Below are 22,227 nucleotides of genomic sequence, written 5' to 3'. Positions count from 1 at the left end.
GTTATTACATTTGCATAGCAAGCAACAAATGGTGTATACAAAATTCGTTTTATTAAATGCTATTTTTATTAATTTTTATTAATTTGCTTAAAAAATGAGGAGAAGGTAACTAGCAAACAAAATATTGCAATAGTGATATCTGTTTGACGGAGTCTATCCTTAATTATCATCAGATAATACGTTCACTGTGTAGATAAATGTTATACAACGTAATATTATTGCTCGGTATATAATGAGAGAGAAGAGAGTATGCTGACACTGAAATAATATTTTACTCCCGGTTAAGACAACAGAGACAGTAGCGGTGGAACCATGGTTCTTTGAAAGGTAAACTTTGGTTCCCTTTGCCATAGAAGTACAGCTCATCGTTGAAATTCATCAACGCGTGTACATGTCGGAACGTCTCTGCTGATGTAAAAATAGTACGAAAATTCATCTCTCTGTTTGCAAACGTACATCACAATTATTTTCATTTATACGTTTGATACATTTATATGTCAGATATGAAGGAAAAATGTTTTTAAAGCGACTCGAACCTTTCTCACATTCACGAACAAATGAAAATAAAGCGGAAGAAGTTCAATTACAAAAAAAAAAGAAGGTTCGTACTAACACAATTATTTTTGAGGAGCAATTACGAGTGGTTAGCTGCCATAATTGCACTTGTTGCGGATATTCTTTTCATTAAGCGCGCTGCATGCAATCATGTGTTATTTTTTCGCGGCTTGGTAAATATTAGCTTTATGCTAAGGCTCTTTTATTATTCAGTCGCATGTAACTGCATCCCAGAACAAAGCTATTAAAAAACTAATGTTAATTTTTCCATATACGATGAACAAAGAAAATTGTATAAGCACGCGGTACGTTTATATACGATATATGTACGATATTATTTCTAGTTAATTAAAACATAAATACAACCCTCACTGTTACCAAAATATCAAATAAAAATATCGTATTGATACGTAAATACGTGTATTGCGATGTTATTTCTAGTTAAAAATACAAACGGTTTACTTTAATGTTTCTTTTGCAATGCTCTTTTATCAAAATACCTCGGTTTAATATAGCGTATTAATAAAAATAAAAAAATGATCGATTGTAGCCGCGCGCGCGTTTAAAGAAAATTTTTGAAAAGATTAACTAAGTAACAGAAGTGTCACGTACGGTCAAAGTCAGATATTGAAATAATACTTCTATTTAAATAAATTTATCACAGATATATGATTGTTAAAAATACAATTATTTTTAACTTGCAACACAATATCAACTGACATAATAATAATTCTCTCCCAAATTAAATTAGAAGAGTAATTTATAATAACAATCAGTAAAAAAAGAATAAAACAAATTTTTCTTTCGCCGTAAATCCGAGCTGTTTTTACACTGACAAATGGAAAAAGCAATGTTGCAAGGAATTATTTTAATTACGTAGTGGAAGTCTCTTAAACAGGACAATAATAGGAACGAACCTCTCTGATTTATATTCCGAGAAATTGCGAGACATTTTGTCGTTACAAGGTATCGAATAACACGAGAATTCGCAGTCGGCGAAACCGATTCCATCGCGATTTCTCTTCTCGTTACAATTAAGTCAAACAATCATAATGACAAAGACAATAATAATGGCGATACCGATGACGCAATTAGTAACGTGATCTCGATATTATCAATCGCAATTTTTTTCTTCGACGAAACATGAGATCGAGTGAGACGCAACCAATACGTGGACGTAATGGAAATTACCTCTGTGACCTAGTCTTCAGGCATAATGCCTCTTTACAATGTTTCTTTGATTTAGTATATATAATATATTCAATATTTGAGAATAGAGATATATACAGTTAAAAATGTAGAAAGTGCTTTAATCAAATTTCAAACCGTTCAAAATTCTCAATAATTATAAACTATATGTAATTTTTCAACACATTATAAGTTATAACACAAATATATAATAAATATGTTCCTCTCTCTCTCTCTCTCTATTTCTCTCTTTGTGAATTATGCATAATAGTAAAGTATTTAGTATAGAATATTCTAATATTTTTTAGTACGATTGTTTTATAATGTTAGTGAAATATATTAATGTACTGAAAAGTTATGATGTTAGAAACAAGTAAAATATAATTTATATTGATTAAAAAAATTGTTAATATACGTATAGATATTTTTTATTTCTAATTCAGGATTTAAGCTATATTTAAACTGTAATTTTAATACAAATAATGCTTATCAAAAATTTTAAACTATTTCTCAATATGATTGTGATTATAATGTTAATGAAATATTAATATCTTTTTAAAAAATTATGACATTAGGAGCAACTAATTAAAATGCAATTTGAATTAAAAAAATTGTTAATATACATAAAAATATTTTTCCATATCACATTTTATTTCTATTTCAGAAATTAAGCTGCAATTCAGCTGTAATTTTAATGCTAATAATGCTTATTTATATATGGACTATTCATCTGTAATATTTAACATGTTGTGCATTAATAACTAATAGCGATTTATATTATTATGCAAATAATAATAATATTTAATATTTTTTTTATGTCTGATACTTATATATATATAATATCTAAAACTTTTATTTAAAAATTATCTTAGTAATTTTGCATTAATGTGTTACGGATATTGGGCTGTGTCTTACTTGTAAAACAATTGTTTCATTTTAATACTTTTGATTTAACTATAGTTATCGCCTCGCGACGACGAGCGCCAAATTGGCGCTCTAATAAGAGGATTATCTAGCGACGTTATCGTGTTAATCTGCGAGCGAGATAGCCGTCCACTTCAATGTGTTTGATTTAATGCGTCGCGCGCGCGCATATATTCACGTGACAAATCACGACGGAATCTTTCGAATAGTACGGTACTAATATAGAGAATTGCCGGACGTGGTTGACGTGCGATTGAAAATAGACGCTTCCGGCTTCTCCTTAACACATACGGCCATAACACGTAATGTGTGCCACGACGACTTGTGCTGTTAGTCGCTTTCAAACCGAAGCGTAGAAATCGAACATGGACGGACAAACACGCGAGTAATACCAGCTATTCATTTTACATGCTCCGTTTCAAGACGCAACTGTACTTCTTTAGTGAAATTCCCGAAATGAAAATAAAATCTTGACGTTTTACAGCGAACGTAAACAGTATCGCACAGGAGATACTTTTAAAAAGAATCTTATTTTTTAAAAATTAACATTAATTAGCAGTTTATTAACAAAAAATTAATTTTTAAAAAATAAGATTTTTTTGATGAAAAAAAAATAATTTTAGAAATATATAGTCTATTTTATATATTCCTAAAATTATTTTTTTTTAAATTAATTATGATATATTCAAAATAAGCGAAAATAATAAATTATTTAGACGTACAAAAAATATTTGCACAGTCGAGAGCTTCCAGGATTAGGAACATGCAAAGCTCTTTTATTTATATATATGACAGAACGTATTCATTGTATAAAGTTGTTAATTAGTGCTAATTATTTTCTATAATTAAGACCTTTTTATAAAAATTTTCCGTGTATAAATACTTTTTGCGCTCATTATACGTATATATTGAAACATTTTTAATAATTAACTGCTATATATATATATTTTAATTTTCAGAAAAAATATCAAAATTATATAATTCAACAAACAGACTTTGACAAATTAATTATGCAGTTGTTTACGTACATATTAATCAATAATGAATTAAGTTGCTGAAATTCTCTTTTATTAGCTCTAGAAAAATCATACTATCGTGTTTTATTTGCAATTTTATCAGATACAAAATAGACGATCGAGATCGACGGAGTCCTTGCAGTTCGCTGAATAATCTAATCGTTAGGAACGTGAAACTTAAAGCGGTTTACGACATTGGCTTATCTTATCATGGTAGTTCCGACGTTCGCGAGTAGCGAAATCTTGTGAAGTGCAATGTAGCAACCATGTAAGTTGAAGGTGCAATGACCTTCAAGACGACTCAAATCCCTCAATAAATCGGTGACGTTAGAAGTAACATTTTTCCGTTGGAAAATCGTGCACACTACTTTTTCTTCTTGGCGTATCCATTAAGATTTCCGGGTCAAAAATATCGAAAAGTACACTGTCAGATAGCAAAGGAGGAGCAATGGCAACCGAATCCCTTAAGTTAAATAATATTTATTATTTTTTATTTCTATCATGTACGTCAAAATGTAAATCAATCTATTTCTGTTATTTTTAAGATAAACAATATCTATATAAATATATATATACATATTCAGTAAATAAACTAAATTTGAATTAAATTTAATACATTTTCTTAAGTTAAATTATTTAACTTCATTGTTTTAGTTAAATTAAGAACATATATATGTATATTGAGTAGGAGCAATGGTGACTTATAGAAATGATAAAAAAAATAACTCAAATTAAGTATAATTTGATATTAGAAATTTAACAGTGTAATATTTTATCGTAACATTAAAAATATAAATGGATAATTGTTCCGTGTTCTATTGCTTCCATATATGAAACTATAAAAGAAAGTTACATAAACTAGAAAAAAAGTATCTTCGAAAAAACTCATTGCGAAATCACGTAGAACAATTTCGCGGAAAGTATCGCTTTCTTCTCAATAAGTTGTAATCGGTGCTTTTCAATAAGCTGTACATGTACGTGTCGTACTGTACCGGAAACTTAATATTGGCTTTCGGCAGCCAAAGTGTGTCTGAAAGAGTTGAAAGTAGATTCCAGTGTAGGTTCGAAAGGTTTTAAAAAAGTCGCCGGAAATAGGCGTACTTCTACGTAGGAAAGGACCCTCGCATAACTCACGTGTACACGTAGCAATTAGCTTGAGAAAAAAGGGCACGTAGGAATATTCCCAACCAATTTTTTTAAAACAGTAGAAAAAAATTGAGGAAGAAAACATTACTATAATTTTTCATATATAGTAAAATCTTTCTCGAGCAATTATTGTTTATTAAATGCTTATTATTTATTAAAACAGCATATTAAAGATGCAGCATTATTAAAGATGATTATAAAAATAACAACAATAACATAATATGTTTGTTAAAACAATAAAATTATGTTAAATATATTTATTTATAAAAAATTAATATAAATTAAAAATAATTTTATTCGATATCCAAGAAAAATTGGAGATTATTTTTACGAATAAATGTTTAAATAAGAATATCTGCTGTCTCTCTTCATCGAATAGGGATACGTTCATTTTAGCTTTAAATAAAATATAAGTGTATCGAGCAATATTCGAAGAAAATTGGACCGTCAATATTCCCCAAAGGCACTGCAACTTCCATCAATATATTGCAAACTAAGAGGAGAAAATCTCATTAGAAAAATTTAAAATTTGCACCCTTTGTTTTAGTTGCGCAACTGTAATTATATACAGAGCATTTTTAATTAACTGATGATGAAGAACGCGTCAAATGCAAGAATCTCTTAATGGCAAGAAACGAGTCTGAAGACGTTCTGCGCGATCTCGTTGCTCTGTCATTAGGGGTAGAGGAAATTTTTCATTAAGTTGAAAGTGACATTCTCAAATTAAGAAATCCGAGAAACAACTCGCGTAACTTTGCCTCGAGCTGCTTTGCAAATGCGATTATACACATGAGAAAATTTAATTAATGCAAACAACAAGTTGCATTATGTTGTAATGTAAATTCGCCGAGGCATAAAGTGAAATACATATACAGTAAACGTCGTATGAGAAAACTGACGTTTTCAGCTTTTTTTCTCTACATAATTTTCTTTATTAATAAATTCCCGATATTGGCAATTTAGTAAAATCAATACGTAAGGTATAAAACGAAAATATGCATATTCATACGATTATAAATATGTATATGTAAATCATAAATGTTCATAAATAATATTTTTACAATACAAATTTTTGTGTTATAAATCAATATAATGAGAATAACGAGACAGCACAAACCATTTCGCTACATGATAGCATTTACATGATATGAAAGAGAAGAAATTTTATATAAGAAGCAAGATACGCAATCGTTTTCTCAAGCAATCTTCTATGAAAATTGCATTATAGAAAATTCCTCTTTTGAATATCAAGCAAAAATACATTGCATCATCGTGATGTAAGGTACATAAAAATTCTCTCTGTGCATGCACATTACGCCACGTATGAGAGAGATCCTCGATAACTTTAATTTTTAATTCCTTGATATGTACTGCAACCATTTTAATCTGATCTCTTCAGTAAGAGAGAGGGATAATATGTTGTGAATATTGCTTAAAGATAATCATCGAACATTGTAAGTAGTTGTTATATTTTAGATTTTTTTTTAAATCAGAGTGAAATTTCGTAAAAAAATTTCCTGAGAATTCCTCGATTTTTCTGGTATTTTTGTTCAAAATTTCAAATAAGATTAGAGTATATGTTCGTACAATTTTGAAATAAATTGGAGTGCAAGCAGCGCGCAAGCAAACTATATACTAAAAATTACCAGAAAATAGAGATTTGTACGAGATTGTATCTATCATTTTCTACAATTGGAGCAATATAAAACCTATAATAGGACAGTATAAAGGAAAGCTTACACTACGAAATAGTATCAGCTATTCTATTCTGCTGAGTATTCTTTTCTATATTTTATCTTGATTTTTTAAATAAAAACTCGCAAAGTACACAAGAATGTGTACATGAAGTATGCAAATGTGTATACGTATTTATTGCTAATTTATTGTCAACATTATCAAGAAAAAAATGATTGAACAAACAATGTTTTCAGAGAAAGATAGAATTTAAGTTCAAAAAGTAAAATTCGAAAATCCCTGAGACCCAATAAAATTCCATAAAAATCTCTGATTTTTAAGGATAAAAAAATCCTCTAAAAATTCCAGGTTGTCCAGATTTTTCCAGGTAACATCCCAAAAATTCTTTTTTAACAATGTTTATTTATAAATATATACAAAAACGTGGAAAGTACGTAATATATACATATATATTATAAATACATACGTGTATGTATATGACATTTTCCGTGAATTAAGAGAGACTCTGTCTCCTGGCCTTAGAATTATTTTTACACACAACAGAAATATCTGCTTCGCTGAACTATGAGTCATAAAAGTTAAAGGTTGATGGGATATTACGAGCATAATAGGACAGATATTGCAATATAGACACTATTGTTAACGATACAATTTGCTTCCCATATTTTTTCCCGATATTTCAATTAGCTTTTCAGTCGACATTCGTCTCGTGCAACGAAAAAAATACTAACTACGCACAAAGATATTTTTATTATTTTTTTTTTAAGAGAGAAGAATTGTTTCTTATATCTATTCGTGCACAAAAATATATCGAATTGTATACTTATGGACATAAAACAACGATAATCCCAATTGAACATTTCGAAAGAATTCATGTATCGTATAAAGATTCAACTCAATTTTTCATTTAAATGCGAAATAGTGAAACACAATTCGTATTACTTATCCCTATTACAATTTTAATATTATATAATATTTTATAATTAATATTTCATTTTAAAAAATATTACGACAAATTTCAATTAATGAATTATATATTATGTTGTAAAATTTATATTACTCAATTAGTCATAAGTTTTTTTTAATTAAACCAGAACAAAGAGAAATTCTCATAATTAATATTTTATTGTTTTCAATTAAACATATTCTTTTTAAAAGCGCGTATTCATTTTCCCTTAGAGAATATCGATTCAATTATACAATATATATAAATTTTTGTTTGTTGCGCAATATCCTCCCTGTACGCTACGAACAAACGAGAAAAGGCATGAACGTGATGGCGCAAAGACTCCCACGGCATATTTCGCAACGAGCGCGCTATGCAAAATTCCCTTTGACCGCGCAGTACGAGCAATAAAAAGCTGTGCCAGATGAACAATTCGAACGCGCCAATCGCGGGTGCTCTCAGAGAGAATGGGAGTAGGCGCGCCGTTTGTAGGTATGTTATATTCGCGGTGGAAATAAAGTACACACGGAGAGGCTACAATTGCACACAGACTCGACTAGCTTCGCCAGTCACTTGACCTGACATTTAATGCCATTACACAAGTCGGGGCTACTCGTTACTCTTTGTCCGCGCGATGCAGATGCCTATTTACCGAGATGACGGTGTAAATGGAAGAAAACAAGGCCCGATACATGTACGCATCATTATACGAGAATGATATATTATATGATGACGATTGCGCGCTGATTTATTCTAAAGGTTACAGCTTTCTTGCATTCCTCGGTACGTAAGGGCGATCTATTTTTTCACATATATGCGTACACATATGCGCATATTGATTCATCACCTCGATTAACATCATGTTCATGAATAGCAAAAAACATGATGTATTATGAGAACGAATATACATTGGTACAATGGTATGTATCTGGAACGGATAGACGGACTTTTGCATATCACCTGCCGTAAAACTTATACGCCTTATAATTCAATTCTGGATTATTTGAGATGGAAAGAACGTATTATATCCCTCGAGGGATATTATATTATATCCGTCCATTCGTATGAAAGGTTATAAATGAGTAGCCCATTTGTAAAAGTAGTTATCTTTACTAAAAATGTTTTTAGGGGAAGCGATAAAACTTGTATAATTTTTTTTATTCAAGCTATTAATGAGAAGTCTTTTTTTTTAATCAAGAAAAAATAATTATTTTAATTAACAAAATGTGTATATTATGACATAAGAAATACAATTTCTACTTATTAAAGTACAATGCACTTGACTACTTTTGTAGATGAAAGATTTAATTGATTTTGGAACTGAAGTATTGATACAAAACCTAAATATTAAGTTATTGAATTTTTATAATTTTAAACAGAATTTTTATAAATTTGAAACGTGTTTTTATTATTTTATTAATAAAAAAAGAAAATACTTATTGTATTACAAAACATCACATTTTGTTAAATTTATTTAAAAAATAAATTGTTTTTTCTCTTTTATATTTATGTCAAATTCATCAAGTGAAAACAAAATATTAAACACAGAGGAAAAATTTGGTAAAACAAGTTTGATAAAAAAATAATAATAAATAAAAGTAAAAAATTAAAAAGTAAACCAGCTAGGTTAGTAACAGTACAAAACAGAGATTTAATTTCTTTTGCCACTTTACTCAACGTTTTTAAAAATAATTCTTATAAGATGTAATTGTTTCACAATTTAAAATGTGTAATTCGTAACCAAGATATTAAGAAATTCAAAGATTTCGATACCTCTTTTGTTTTTATTTTTAGATATGGCAGCTTTTGCATTTCAGTTATTTCAATAATAGATATAAAATAGGCAAACTAAAAGAGATCATAAAATTACTTTTAAAAATTTTAGGGCAAATCCAATGAAAAAATGGAAGAACAAATAAGCTACAACTAATTTCGATAAAAAAAATGTACAAAAAACAAGAAATAAGTACACATATAATATAAATCAGTACGATTAAAAGTCACGATTAAGTCCACTAATGTGATAATAATAATAATAAGCATGCTGTTGCTCCTGTCATGTCTTCTGCCATCATAGGAATCTTTTATGAAGTCATAACGGAAGTCTTACGCCCATCTATACTCTCGGAGGGACGGATCAATGATCGGTATACACACGATCACATTTCGTTGCTCTCACGAGGCTTCGCAATAAATAATGTGCCTCGGTTTATGTTAATACTCCCGCTATAAACGATCACTCTTCGTAGCCGTTATAAATGCAAATTTCGTTCGTCGATCTGTTATCATTTCATTATGAAAGCAAACGCTCGTTACGCTTGTCAAGTGACACGTAACCGAAGTGCTATTAGCGGATGTTGTAATATTTACGCGATCTCAGAATCTCTGCTCGACGATAAAATTCTATTCAGACCTTTATCTGGAATCGTCACTCCTCTACGTAAAAACTTTGTCACAATCTCGCTCTTCATTTTCCACTGCATCATTCATGCACACAATCATATTTCTCGTCTAGATTAACTAATTCTGGGCTAATTTGGCTTCCTTCTTCTGTTTCTCTTTTGTTACACCAAAGTTCAATCTGATAGACAGGCACAACAGAAAGGAGACTCGAGTCGCCCAGAATTAGCTCAAGTTGCCGGCGGTCGAGTCTATAACATCTTCAGTTCAACAGGCAGAATTCCTCCTGTCGATATTTTACGACGTAGACGCCGTAGCTTCACCGTTTCAATGGAATTATTTATGATCTCGCTTGCCCACGAAAAGCGTTTGATGCATTATATATTATTGCTTTGAGCTTGTCTGACCAATGTACTGCTTGATGAACTGGCGTCTCTACTACGATAATTAACATTGAATGCTTGATACAAGACATTGCGTATTTATCAGTCCTAGTAAAAGAACATGTTATCGTAGATTAAAAGATTTTTGTGTAGAACGTACTATCGTGAGACTGAATTGATTGTCGCATCGCGTGTTAACGCGACGTACTCTTACGAATCATATGTCTGGTGACATATTAACTCAAACGTTTCATTGATTGCCAGGCGGCTGGAATATTATTGACGTCGATGTGACTCATATAAAATCAAGGCTAAATATCTGGCAATGTAATGAACCGCTATAGTTTTACTTTCCAAAGTTTCAGCATCCAAAAAGGAACCGCAAAATTATTTATTAAAACGCGTCTTTAATTGTTTGTGTATTTTTTTATTAATAATTCATATACGCCCATGAATCACAGTCAGAGAACAGAATTTTTCCTTTGAATATTTTGCATAGTCGCACGTGACATCCACATTCCATATAATAATATTATAAAATACTTGTACGTTTTATAATGTATAAAATATTAAATCGACACAACGCATGTCTTTACGATTTCAGACACTAAATTTGTCACTAATTTAATATAAACTCTCTCTTTAACACGCAAGTACAAAAATTTCTCTGTTTTAAACAATAATTATATATATAGAGAGAATATCAAAATCTTTACAGGACGGGAAAATCACTGTATGGCGTTGAAACTGTCATATTTTGAGACAAAAAATAAATAAAATAATAGATTATAATAAATTTTACTCGAAAAAAAAGTCATAAGATTTTAAAAATAAATTCCGCTTTATAAAGATTAAAAAACAAGTACATACCTGGTTTCCTAAAATACTGTGTTTGTCACATATATATAATAATAATATGCAATTTATGCTAATCAATGACTAAGCCGTTTTAATAGCTAGTTTGATAAGATATCGACAAGGTAATTACTCGTCCCTCTAAAACGCGAATGGTTCGTATGCCTTGTTTAAAGCCTGCTCAAACTTATGTGAAACACAGAAATGTTTCCGTAATTCGAAGATGTATCTACCTACTATATATGTAATAGCGAAAGTTGTTCCAATTTGCAGGATTTCCATTCCCGGATGTGATCTAGCCGGTGCGCATTGTGCACCACAATAGGCCGTATTTCCATGTCCCTTATGTATGGCACATACCTATGCACATATATATGTCATGGATATTAATTTCGATGTCCCTGTCGCAGTGCAACGGCATAGCCCATCTGTACAATCGTAAAACGAAATGACTCGTTGTACCCGGCATTACACAAACAATGACATCGAAGGAGTGCGCAACATTAAAATAACAGACATAAAAATAATATTACTCGTATATATACGATAAATGTGAATAAAAGCAAACGACAAGTGTTCTCTTATGAATGGTCCAGGAATAGACTAAAAATATAATTTTGAATAAATAATATTAAAATTTGAATATTAAAAATACTTTACACTTTTTGTTTGAATCTGTTCTTTCCTAAACAAGTGTAATGTTATTATAAACTTTCACAGATTTTAAGTAAAAAATTATTGCACGATGTAAATTCCTCTGTATTGTCATATTTTGATCACATTTACGTTCCTCATTTCGTATCCTGTGTTTCTCAAAAAAAAAATTTGTATGATTGATGTTTCCAAACATATACATATATAGGATGGTCCTTAAGCATTCTAAACATTTTAAGGAGTAATTCTTTACGTTATTTCAAGACAAAAAAGTTTTATGCGACCGTATATTCGAAATGGTTTAGTTTCAAAAATATCAGCTTATCTTTAAGTTGAATGAAAAAAGAATGTATGGACTAAAAAAAATGAGTCTTTATATCTTTGAAACATAAAGTTTGATTAAACAGCCCGAGTCTTTAAAATTTTTAAAGAAAAACTTTTTCCTTCAATTTATATATCCTGTATCTTTAAAACTAACAAAAGCCTTTTCAAATATATAGTTATATCAAGTATTCATTTTAAATTAATATGAAGAGAATTACTTCCCAAAATATTTTACAATATTTAAGGATTACCTTGTATATTAATATATTAAATATTATTTTTTTTAATTTAATGGATTTTAACGATAGCTTGTCGCAAGCATTTTGCAACTAAAAACGTAACACATATAAACGTAGGATGAGGATACTATATTTTAATAACGTTTTAATATCAATCCTGAAACGGTTAAGCATTGAGAGTACCAAGAATATTTTCATATAACTGAAGACTCATACATTAATCATTACTATCACCAATCATTATTGTCTTCCACGAAGATCGTTTTCCTCGTGATTCTCTTTGCATAAATTACAGGCGGGCTCCCACAGCTCGTGCGAGATTATTGCGCTTTCATGATGTGCGCTAAGGGCCTGGAGCTCAAGTCCTACAGGAACACGAATTAAAAAACATAATGGTGCTCGCGTTGCGTGTGTTCACGAGAAGAGTGTCACGACGTGACGTGGAGGCATGCGTACGCGAAGGCATGCGAAAGAAAATAGGCTGAGAGAAGCTCGTAAGAAAGACATGTAAGCGACAAGGAAATACGCTCTGGATGAGTTTTCTTAATTTCTAGCGAAAACTCCTTTAAACATTATCATAAAAATTAATCGATACAGTTGATATACAGGATAAACCACTTAGGACGAATGCTTAGAAACTTCAGCGTAAATTAATTTTGAGACTGCCTAACTCTCTTATAGTGCCATAAAATTAAGACAGTTATAAATCGAAAGTTTAAAGCATCGTTAATGTTTTATTAATAGTAAGTGTTATTAAATATCGTTAAAATGTGAAAAGTATAAAAATATAAAAAGTGTTTTCGAAACTTGTTTTGTTTTACATATTCAACTTGCAACTTTGCTCATATTACTGATGTAAAAAGTTATCGACCTAAATGCACCTTAATGGAAGAGAAAATAAAATAATGAGACACTATAACGAATCACGAGATATAAATATACTACGTCGCATTTTTTTAGCCAACGCGACGGACGTGAGTTTATTAATAAATCTGACGGTGTGCTGGATAACATTAATTTTTCTAAGGAGAAAGGATCACAACAATTGCATTTCCTGCCATGAAGTATGTATACCATCGCATGCTTACGCTTCGTTCCTCAACGACAAAGAAGAGAAGACGTTCGTGAAAGACGGCAGCGTACATTCCGCGCATTGCTTTGTACTGACGAATCTGCCACGGATATACAAGGTGTTTCATTCTTTCGATTGCTCTGCATCGTTGCGAGTAGCAACCGATGTGATACTTACGAAATTCTTGCTATCGCAAATAAACGTGGTTAGCTTTCAATTAATTTTTAAAGAGTTTAAATCTCTTCCTATATTAAAAAGAAAAGAAATTATAAATAGTGTTTTATAGATAAAGTAATGAATTTCAAAAGAAGAAAATGTTTTTCGAAGTTTTTGAGTTGGAAATTACTACTTGTTTTTAAAAGAACACTTAAATCAGTTTAGCATGAAAAAAGAAGAATTTCATAAAATAGGATTTTAAAAAATAATTATTTCTTTTAAATCTTTAAATAAATGTATCTTACATCATCAGCATTACTTAGTTTTAAGGCATCCGTTAGAACATTTTTTATTAAAAATAATATTAGCAACACACACAAGCAAACACACACATATTCAAAAAGTTACGAATAATTAATCAGAAACATCCAATAAACCTTAGAGGAAAACAAAATTTTGAAGTGCGTTGTAGGACGTGAAATATTTTACAATATTTCAATGTCCGAGTTTCTCAGTTTCCAGTTTCAACGTGCGACGTAGGACATTTTCGATATAAATTCGCGTCGCAATATCAACGTCATTGCTTTGCAAAAAAAGCGCACCTGTATTCGGTCCGATATAAAAGTAACAGACAAAAAATTCAGACAGAAATTCAACTGCGTAAAATCCTTTTCGAGCCGGCCAAAATATACAGAGCCGCTATGAGAGATATTTATCAACGGAGATTAAAACGGGACATCTCGCGTGTGCCTGCACACATACGAGCATACACTCGCACACATTTGGATACCGTAAGATTTCGGTCCTTTCGAATCCGTCCTGTCGAGGTATCTCGCTATTCGGCAGTGTAGAATAATCCGATAAAAAGTAAATCGTACGGTAAAGAAAAAAAAATCACTTCTCGCGTTGACGCAATATGCAAATCGATTGGTAGTCAATCCAGCTTGAGAACCTAGATTCTCCCACAGCGCTCATTGTAAATTCAAATAGCAGAAACGAACGATCGTGATATATTATGATTGTAGTCTGAAAATACAAATAATTGTGTTGATTCCTCTCGCTTTAGGTCATGGAATTTTGTTGTGCCAAAAACGATCACAATATTTGTTATTGTTTGATAAATAATGTTTTAAATCTTGGTATACAGATATGGACTTAGTATCCTAGATTTCTCTCATTTATTTATTTAGGATTTCTTTAGAGTCTAATTTGGAGTCGACTATCTGAAAACACATCGGAATAGGCCTACAACATTAATCTTTAATTAGAAATTTAAATATTGAAGCAAGATTTCAATTTACTTTGAAATATAAAATGTCCCGTTTATAATAAAAGAAATTCATAACATAAAAAGTACTAGTACTACTTTTAATAACAGAAGATGGACGTCACAGTGTAAAGAGCAAGAGCTCTGAAATTTATATTATCTGGGTTAAAATTTATTTCTGAGCTTTGATATCTGGAAGAATACATGTATCACTTATAGTAAATTGTAATAAATTCAAAATTTATGACAATTCTTTTTATTAAACGTCTAAACGGGACATTCTGTATAAGATCTTATTTTGTATGAATCTCGTTTGAAGTTAAAACGCAATAAATCTCCCCAAACATCCGATTTAAATGTTATTAATGTCGCAACGTTCGGGCAGATTTCCCCTAAATTGATCCGAAATGAGAGTGTGAAAATGGAATAACCTGGATATTGTATTAATCCGAAGTTTGCAGTTGCAGAGATTATTCGATAGCGCGAAACGCGCGCGAAAGAGAAGAGATAAAAATCTGCCGGCGGAAATGCTTAGCATGCAGCGCGGATGCATTCCCTCAGTTAACGTAATTTTGCAGACTCGTGTTGGCCACGGATGAGCGTTTCAACGCCGCCGTCGTGACTCAGAATAAAAAGTCAACGTTATCGTGTATTATTTTTTCGTTGGGGTCCATTATTATCGTACTGGATTGTAAGTGCCTCCTTTTGTTCATATCGACCGGGGGCTTGAATCGTGAATTGCTATCCGAGTGCTTTGTATGTTTAGCAGTCTAGATATACCTCGATGCTGTTGCTGCTTTATAACAGATAATCAGCGTCAACAACAACAGGCAAAGCTCTTAAAACAGAAAAACAAAAACGAGGAAAATCTGGCAGGCGCGATCGCGCAATCTTCGAGCAGGCTGTTCATAAATCATGACTCAAGCTTCCTTTGAAATCGTCTGAGTCATTCTTGCAGGTCCGGCGCATAAAGCCTTTTATATTTTCGCAGTAATACACAAAATTCCATCGGAAAGAAACTTACTTAGAGTGAATTCGAATATAATAGAGGAATCTATTCAAGGTAGCGGTATTTGTTGCGATGTACCGTTGCGCATTTTGCGATTGTCATTGAAGTGCCGTCCTCTACTTTGGCACGGATTCTCATTTCAGAATTGCAATTTCAACGCCGTGCTTTACCATTAAATAACGAAGTGAAATTATACTGTAAATTCTGCATTTGCTAGAACTCATTATTTGATTAATCGTTACAAAGCTTTGATCGTTTCGAGTAACAATACGCGCTGTGTCCGCGGCAGAAACGATTTATTTGCGAGTTAGATTTTCAAACGTTTTTGTTTTGAACGCTCCGTTCCGAAGAAAAATAAAAGCAACACACATGGACAGTGAGTCGGATGTTTTTCTCTTAAACTTTCTAACGTCGTTCAGAAGCTTTGTCTTATAGATAGTGCGCATTTCCTCCTCACTTAGAATTCTAAAGAAGAACAATGGACGCGGTGATTCGAAAAAGAAAGGTGGGCAATCAGGGCCACCATTTTACGTTTTATCGATGCCGAAAGGTTAACCGTGTGTTAAGCGTTTCCCACCCAGCTAATCGTTTGTGCGAAAAGCGTGGGTGATAAATGAGTGCGGCGAGGAAAAGTTACGGGCACAATTGCGTGATGGGAATCCGCGGTCACGTGCGCCACTCTTATTTATGAGATGCGGAAAAGAATGAGTGCGTGCAAAGCTTACGTATCATTACTGTGAAATATTCTAGCAATAGCAGAGTGCAACGTTATAACTGAAAGCAATACGATTAAGCGCGCGATATCGGATAACATGTACTGATATTAAAGAAGGGGAAGAGATTCCATTTGACTTCATATTTTCCCGATATCCATACTAATGGGTTAAATGTTACATATCGTAGCTTAATAAATTGCATTATAACTGAGTTAGTCGTTAATACGAATATACCAGAGTCGTTAAAATAAATCAACAAATAACAAGTGTATATTTTGTTGATTTGATGATACAAAATTGTATCGCGAGCTTGCTGATTACAAAGTAATGAATTTATGTTCGTTTAATTATACCATTGTACGAATTTAATTCGTCAAATTATCTTATGCAGATTCGAAATCAAATCAACGGAATGAAAATGCGAAATGCATTTACTGATTTACGTATTATCGTTAGAAAAAGGAACTGTCTTCGAGAAACGATGTTGCGAGAGAAATAGTGATGCAACGATGGGTAATGAATATACGCGATATAAAGGAAATTTCTTTAGTTGATTTACCTACGTCTCAAGGATTATTACATGATACAACACGCAATTCTAAGTATTCCTTGAGCTTTTACGGATTCTTGGAAAGGTCTCTTGTAAGTGATGCGGGGTTGCAGTCAAATTAATGAGATTAAATAAACGTGAAAATATCGTGAACTTTCCTTGTTACGAGCAATGTTAACGATCTCCTATTATTCTATTTCACATTATTTTGCATATCTCATTTGCCAAAATTATATTCCGGTAAAGAAGAAAATTGATTGAATTGGAGATGAATTAGATAATGCGAAATTATGCAAATTATCTCTACTATATTCTTCGATGAAAACAGTTTCCTCAATAGAACTGTCTTTACATTGAAATCGCGCTGCAATTTCAGTGGAAAATTCTTATCTGCGAAACACTGCATTAAATCCCCGTCAATTTATCGGCTAAATCGAATCTCTACTTAATGAAGGAAAATCAAATTGATTTCATTTCGCACTTCAAGAGCGGCCAGTCAACAGCTCTTGTTGCGAGTTTGCGGAGTCAACCCGCGCAAATTCATCGTCGCAATGCCTCATGCATTTCAATGAACGGCATTTTGAAAGTAGATTCGTTTTTGCAGCATGGAGAGGTACAAATTAGCCGTATTCAAAAACTATAAATGTAATTAACGCCGAAGCATAGTTAACGAGCATGCCTTTGTATAAATATGTCGCGTTGCCACTGCGCGAAATTCGGAATTTGCCAATTAACGACCAGTGTACCATAAAAATCAATATCCTTGCATACCAAATATCGTAAACAGTATCGCAAAGTGGCTTTTTTATCTTTTTATCGTTATACATTTTTATTTATATTAATAAAACTATATGTATATATATATTATATATATACTAAATTTTCTATGCAATTTTAATTAAAGATGTTGTCTCGGATGTTGTAATATCTTTTTTAAATATTAATAAAATATACAGAGTTCTCTCTTATTACAACACTGATATATCTAAAAATAAAAATTCTGATGTTTGATCAAATTGTTGCGCAAGCTTGTGGCTAGATGAAAATCGATAGTTTCGTAATATTTGCGATCAGTATATTTATATTTAACTCTGAGTATATGGCATATACCTCGTCTTTCTTTTTCCAATACTTTTCCAGTGCTTCTACCATTGCTTATAACTTTTTTAATTATAAAGAAACATAAATTTGCTTGGCATTGCTACGTTCCTCAATGTCTAGAGTTTCGATAAAAAAAATATTTTACAATGTTTATTTTTATAAAAGTTATAAACAATTGAATCAAGTTGGATCCAAGTGTGTCACTCTCGTAGTATCCCACAAGTAGCAAAGTGACGTCAAAGCACGTCTTAATAACATCTTTTACGTCAATAAGACGTTATTAAAACGTCATTTGGGATGGTATCGAAAGATTAAGTCTCATTTTTCTAGTGAATTAAAAGGAACTTGTAGGTGGATACCAAGTTTCTATAAATTTATATAGAATGATAAAAGTCGTTCTATTATTCTGTTTCTTTATTCACGCGCTACATCAAGATAGAATAAATTTTGTTCAAAAATAATTATCGGTATTCGCAATCAGTTCTTATATTCAAGACTGTCTTAGGTGCAATCTTGAAATGTTATAAACTAGATCTATATATCACAGAACCGTATTAGCATCTTAAAATATTTCCTAAAATGGTCTGGCAATAAAAACGGACTATAAATATCGATCTAAAAGAATCATTATGACATAACAGGTAGGTGATTGAATAGTGTTTCCCTAATGCGCTAATGTTTTAATATGTAATCTAGACTTAACTCATAATGTGCGTTTTTTATCTTGTATCATGATATATAACTATACTTTAACATATCCATGATCTCTGATACGAATCGCTCCCACATTGTAATTCGCAAACAAATCTCGCGTTACATATTCATAGCAACACATTTAACTAACAGAGCTTCATTTGCTACATGAATAAAATGTTTTAAATTATTGACACGTAGACGGGTGAATATAAAAAGAGTAAACTAATCGAAAATGCGTTAAACAATACGCGACAGGAACCACATGTTATTCTGCGTCGCGACAATTACGTTTAATTTATCGGACGGCAAATAATGTAATACAACAATAAACTTTGTCCCGCTGTTGTTTCCGCTCAACTAATTCGCAAATGTCATTTCCGATTTTCGCACGAATGAAATGTTATAAGTGACACCTGCCATATATTTCCGATGACATAAGTCACTGTCGAGATTCAAGAGATCAACATTTGGGAAGTCACGTCCGTATACTCCGAAAGAATTCTCTGGATATATGTATATATATAATATACGTCCCGTTTAAGTTACGGTCGATCGCCTCGAGCGACTACGCCTTATTTTTAACCCTTTAAAGCAACGGAACTGGCGCGTAGTCGTTCTTACGTGAAAATCGGGGATAACGAGACACTCAACCTCTTCACAATTGCTTTAATTGATGCAGACGAAATGGCGCCTGATTAAAGATGAGAATTACGATCGCTATAGTACTAGATGAATTAGATCAGTTAAAATTTATTAATAGCAAAAAAAGTAAGGCAATAAGACGTAAGCAGTCAATAAATCGGTCAATCACAGTAGAAAACATAAGACAATAACAGAACGCAAGTAATAACAAATTCAAAATGATTCGCTTACGTTACTGCTTAAGGTTTTTTGCGTACCATAACCTTAAGCAAACGAACAGTTATAATTATTCAATATCACGAAGAGTTGCAATTATAATTAAGAGTTATAATTATTCCATATCACGAAGAGTTGCAACTTGCAACTTATCTTCAAGATGCAAAGTAATCCATGTACGTAAAGCGGCGTTCATAGAATTAAGATCCATCTCGTTTAACTTTGAATAACAGAGTATGAACTTTACAAAGAGGTTCAATACCGATATCATGGATTCGTGTGATCTTTAGGAAAGTTTATTAATTACGTGGAGAATAAATTTGGCGTTCCTCTTTCGTGATGATCGATAGCTTTTCCTCAGGAAAAAATGCGAAAGGATGTATGAATGACTGATTACTTTCGAGTGACTCCCACATTTTGAGAGATATTATGTCATCGCGTTCTCTCTCAGTAATGTATGCGTGTATATGCCTGTGAGATTATATCGCAGAATTACATAATCGAATTCGATAATATCGGTTAATACATTTTATCATGTTTAATATTTTCATTCGTTAAAAGTTCTCGGTTTGTAACGTTTGTAAATCCTATTCTCGTTCGGACAAAGAATTTTGAATTTTCCTTCTAAAACTCGATATTCCCGTGGGCTACATTATCTGTGTTGTTACAACAAACATTGTTTATTACTGTTTGTACATATAAAACTCATCGATGTGACTCATCGATATATGATATCAGCATCTGTGTAACTGTGAAACGTTTATATTTTTAAATTTTGTAGCTTGCCAGCTTTTGAGTTCGTACAGCAAATATATCATATTTAATTATAACAGAACATAATACAGCACTGCCTTTGGCATGATTTTTCATTAAAAGAATATATAAAGAAAATTTATGTAAAAAAAGTTTTTATAACGAAAGCAGGATTACCTTTTTACGAGGCGATAAATGTGCTCGATATTCTTTCTTATTCATTAATCCCATTTAACTTATTGTCCATTAAATTAAAAAGAAACCGCGAGTACATGAAAAGATTAAACTTTTAAGAGAATATTATCTGTATGAATCTAGCATTCATTCTGTATGAATCTAGCAGATGTTGGAAATGATACGATAAAGGAAGATAAAAGACACGAGAGTATTATTATATTATCAGATAATATTTTCACAATTGATGACTAAATTTTTGCGTACACGGAATGAAGAGGTCATGCTGATATATCTAAAAATTTAGTTAAATATACACATTAAAAAATAATTTTATTAGATCATCAAAATAATTACGCACAGTCGTTTAAACTAGTGTAAATGTCAAAACTTTTTCCAACATTACACGTCGTGTTTGAGCGACCTACATAATTATTTTGATAATTCAACATAATATTTTTAAATCTATATCTATATACGTTTTAAAACTTTTAGAGTGAATCTTACTCTGAGTAGTGAAATCTCTTAAAGATTGAAAATTAAGCCACTCTTTTTCAAGACTGGCTCAATTTTCACTTTTTAAAGTGAAATTTCATTCTTACAATTTAGAGAATAATTAAATTTTAAATACCTCTCAGCAAAATCGTTTTTTCCATCTAAAAAATAACTAAATTTACTATCATGTTGATCAATTATTATAGAATATTGACACGAAAACGATTTGCGCGTCGCGAGAATACGAACAGAATTCGAGTCGAAGTTACGAAGGGCGGGCAACCCCTACGACGTATCCCCATAAATCCGACGCAGTTGTTTATCTCCGCGAACATCCCTGGTGGTTTATTATCACTTACTAGGAGCGGATCCGAACGTCGTCCTGTCGCTGAAGACGGAAGCAACGGCTCCGCATTATCGTCTCTCCATGCGCCTTTATCTTTTCCGTCCCTTCAAGGCTTCGTTTCTCCCTCGTATTTCTCCACGACGAGACTTCGCCTCGCGGTCTAGCCAACACGCTCTGTATCCTCAGTCTTTTCTCGGTCGCTTGCCTATACCTCTTTCTTTATCCCCCTCGTACGTTGCGCGCAATCCGCACTCTACACCCGCGGGGCACAACACACGGTACCCATGACGACGCGTTCTCTTTTACAATTAACACTTTTAGTATTTATGTAGCGACTCCACGCTCGTTCAAGTGACGATAGGTCAAGTCGAGCAGACGGTATTCAATTAAAACACGCGCTGCAGGGAACACGAGCGACGAGGTATCACGCGAGTGCTCCGCTCTGCTCCGATTTAGCGCCAAGTGAGCGCAATCAGCGGAAAAAGAACACCACCCTCCCAAAACAACGCTCGGCGCGTTACTGACCGTCCGCGGTCCGCGCAGAGGTATAGACAGCGGCGCACGCTTTGATGCCTTTGAGACGACCGGCCGCGCGCATGCGTCGTCGCTAGCAAAGGTAAAAGGCGAAAACGCGATCCGCATTCTCGAAGCGCGCGAGGAACCGATCGTGAACTGGCGATTGAGGGATTTCTCATCAGAAAATTATCGT

At 32.3% G+C, this 22,227-nt stretch overlaps 1 protein-coding gene across 1 annotated transcript in view; it reads right to left on the bottom strand.

Annotated features, from left to right (window-relative positions):
- LOC108764203 (mucin-4) overlaps window positions 1–22,016 on the bottom strand; it is a 58,601-nt gene extending 36,585 nt beyond the window's left edge. The window contains exon 1 of the mRNA XM_018512321.1: window positions 21,532–22,016. The gene's annotated coding sequence lies outside the window, so the exon portion shown is untranslated. The remainder of the gene's footprint in view (window positions 1–21,531) is intronic.
- Between the last annotated feature and the right edge of the window lie 211 nt (window positions 22,017–22,227).

The sequence above is a fragment of the Trachymyrmex cornetzi genome, unplaced genomic scaffold, assembly GCF_001594075.2.
Source record: "Trachymyrmex cornetzi isolate Tcor2-1 unplaced genomic scaffold, Tcor1.1 scaffold4, whole genome shotgun sequence".
Lineage (NCBI taxonomy): Eukaryota > Metazoa > Arthropoda > Insecta > Hymenoptera > Formicidae > Trachymyrmex > Trachymyrmex cornetzi.
Note: the sequence above shows the minus strand (reverse complement) of the source record. Positions and strands in the feature narration are given on the sequence as shown.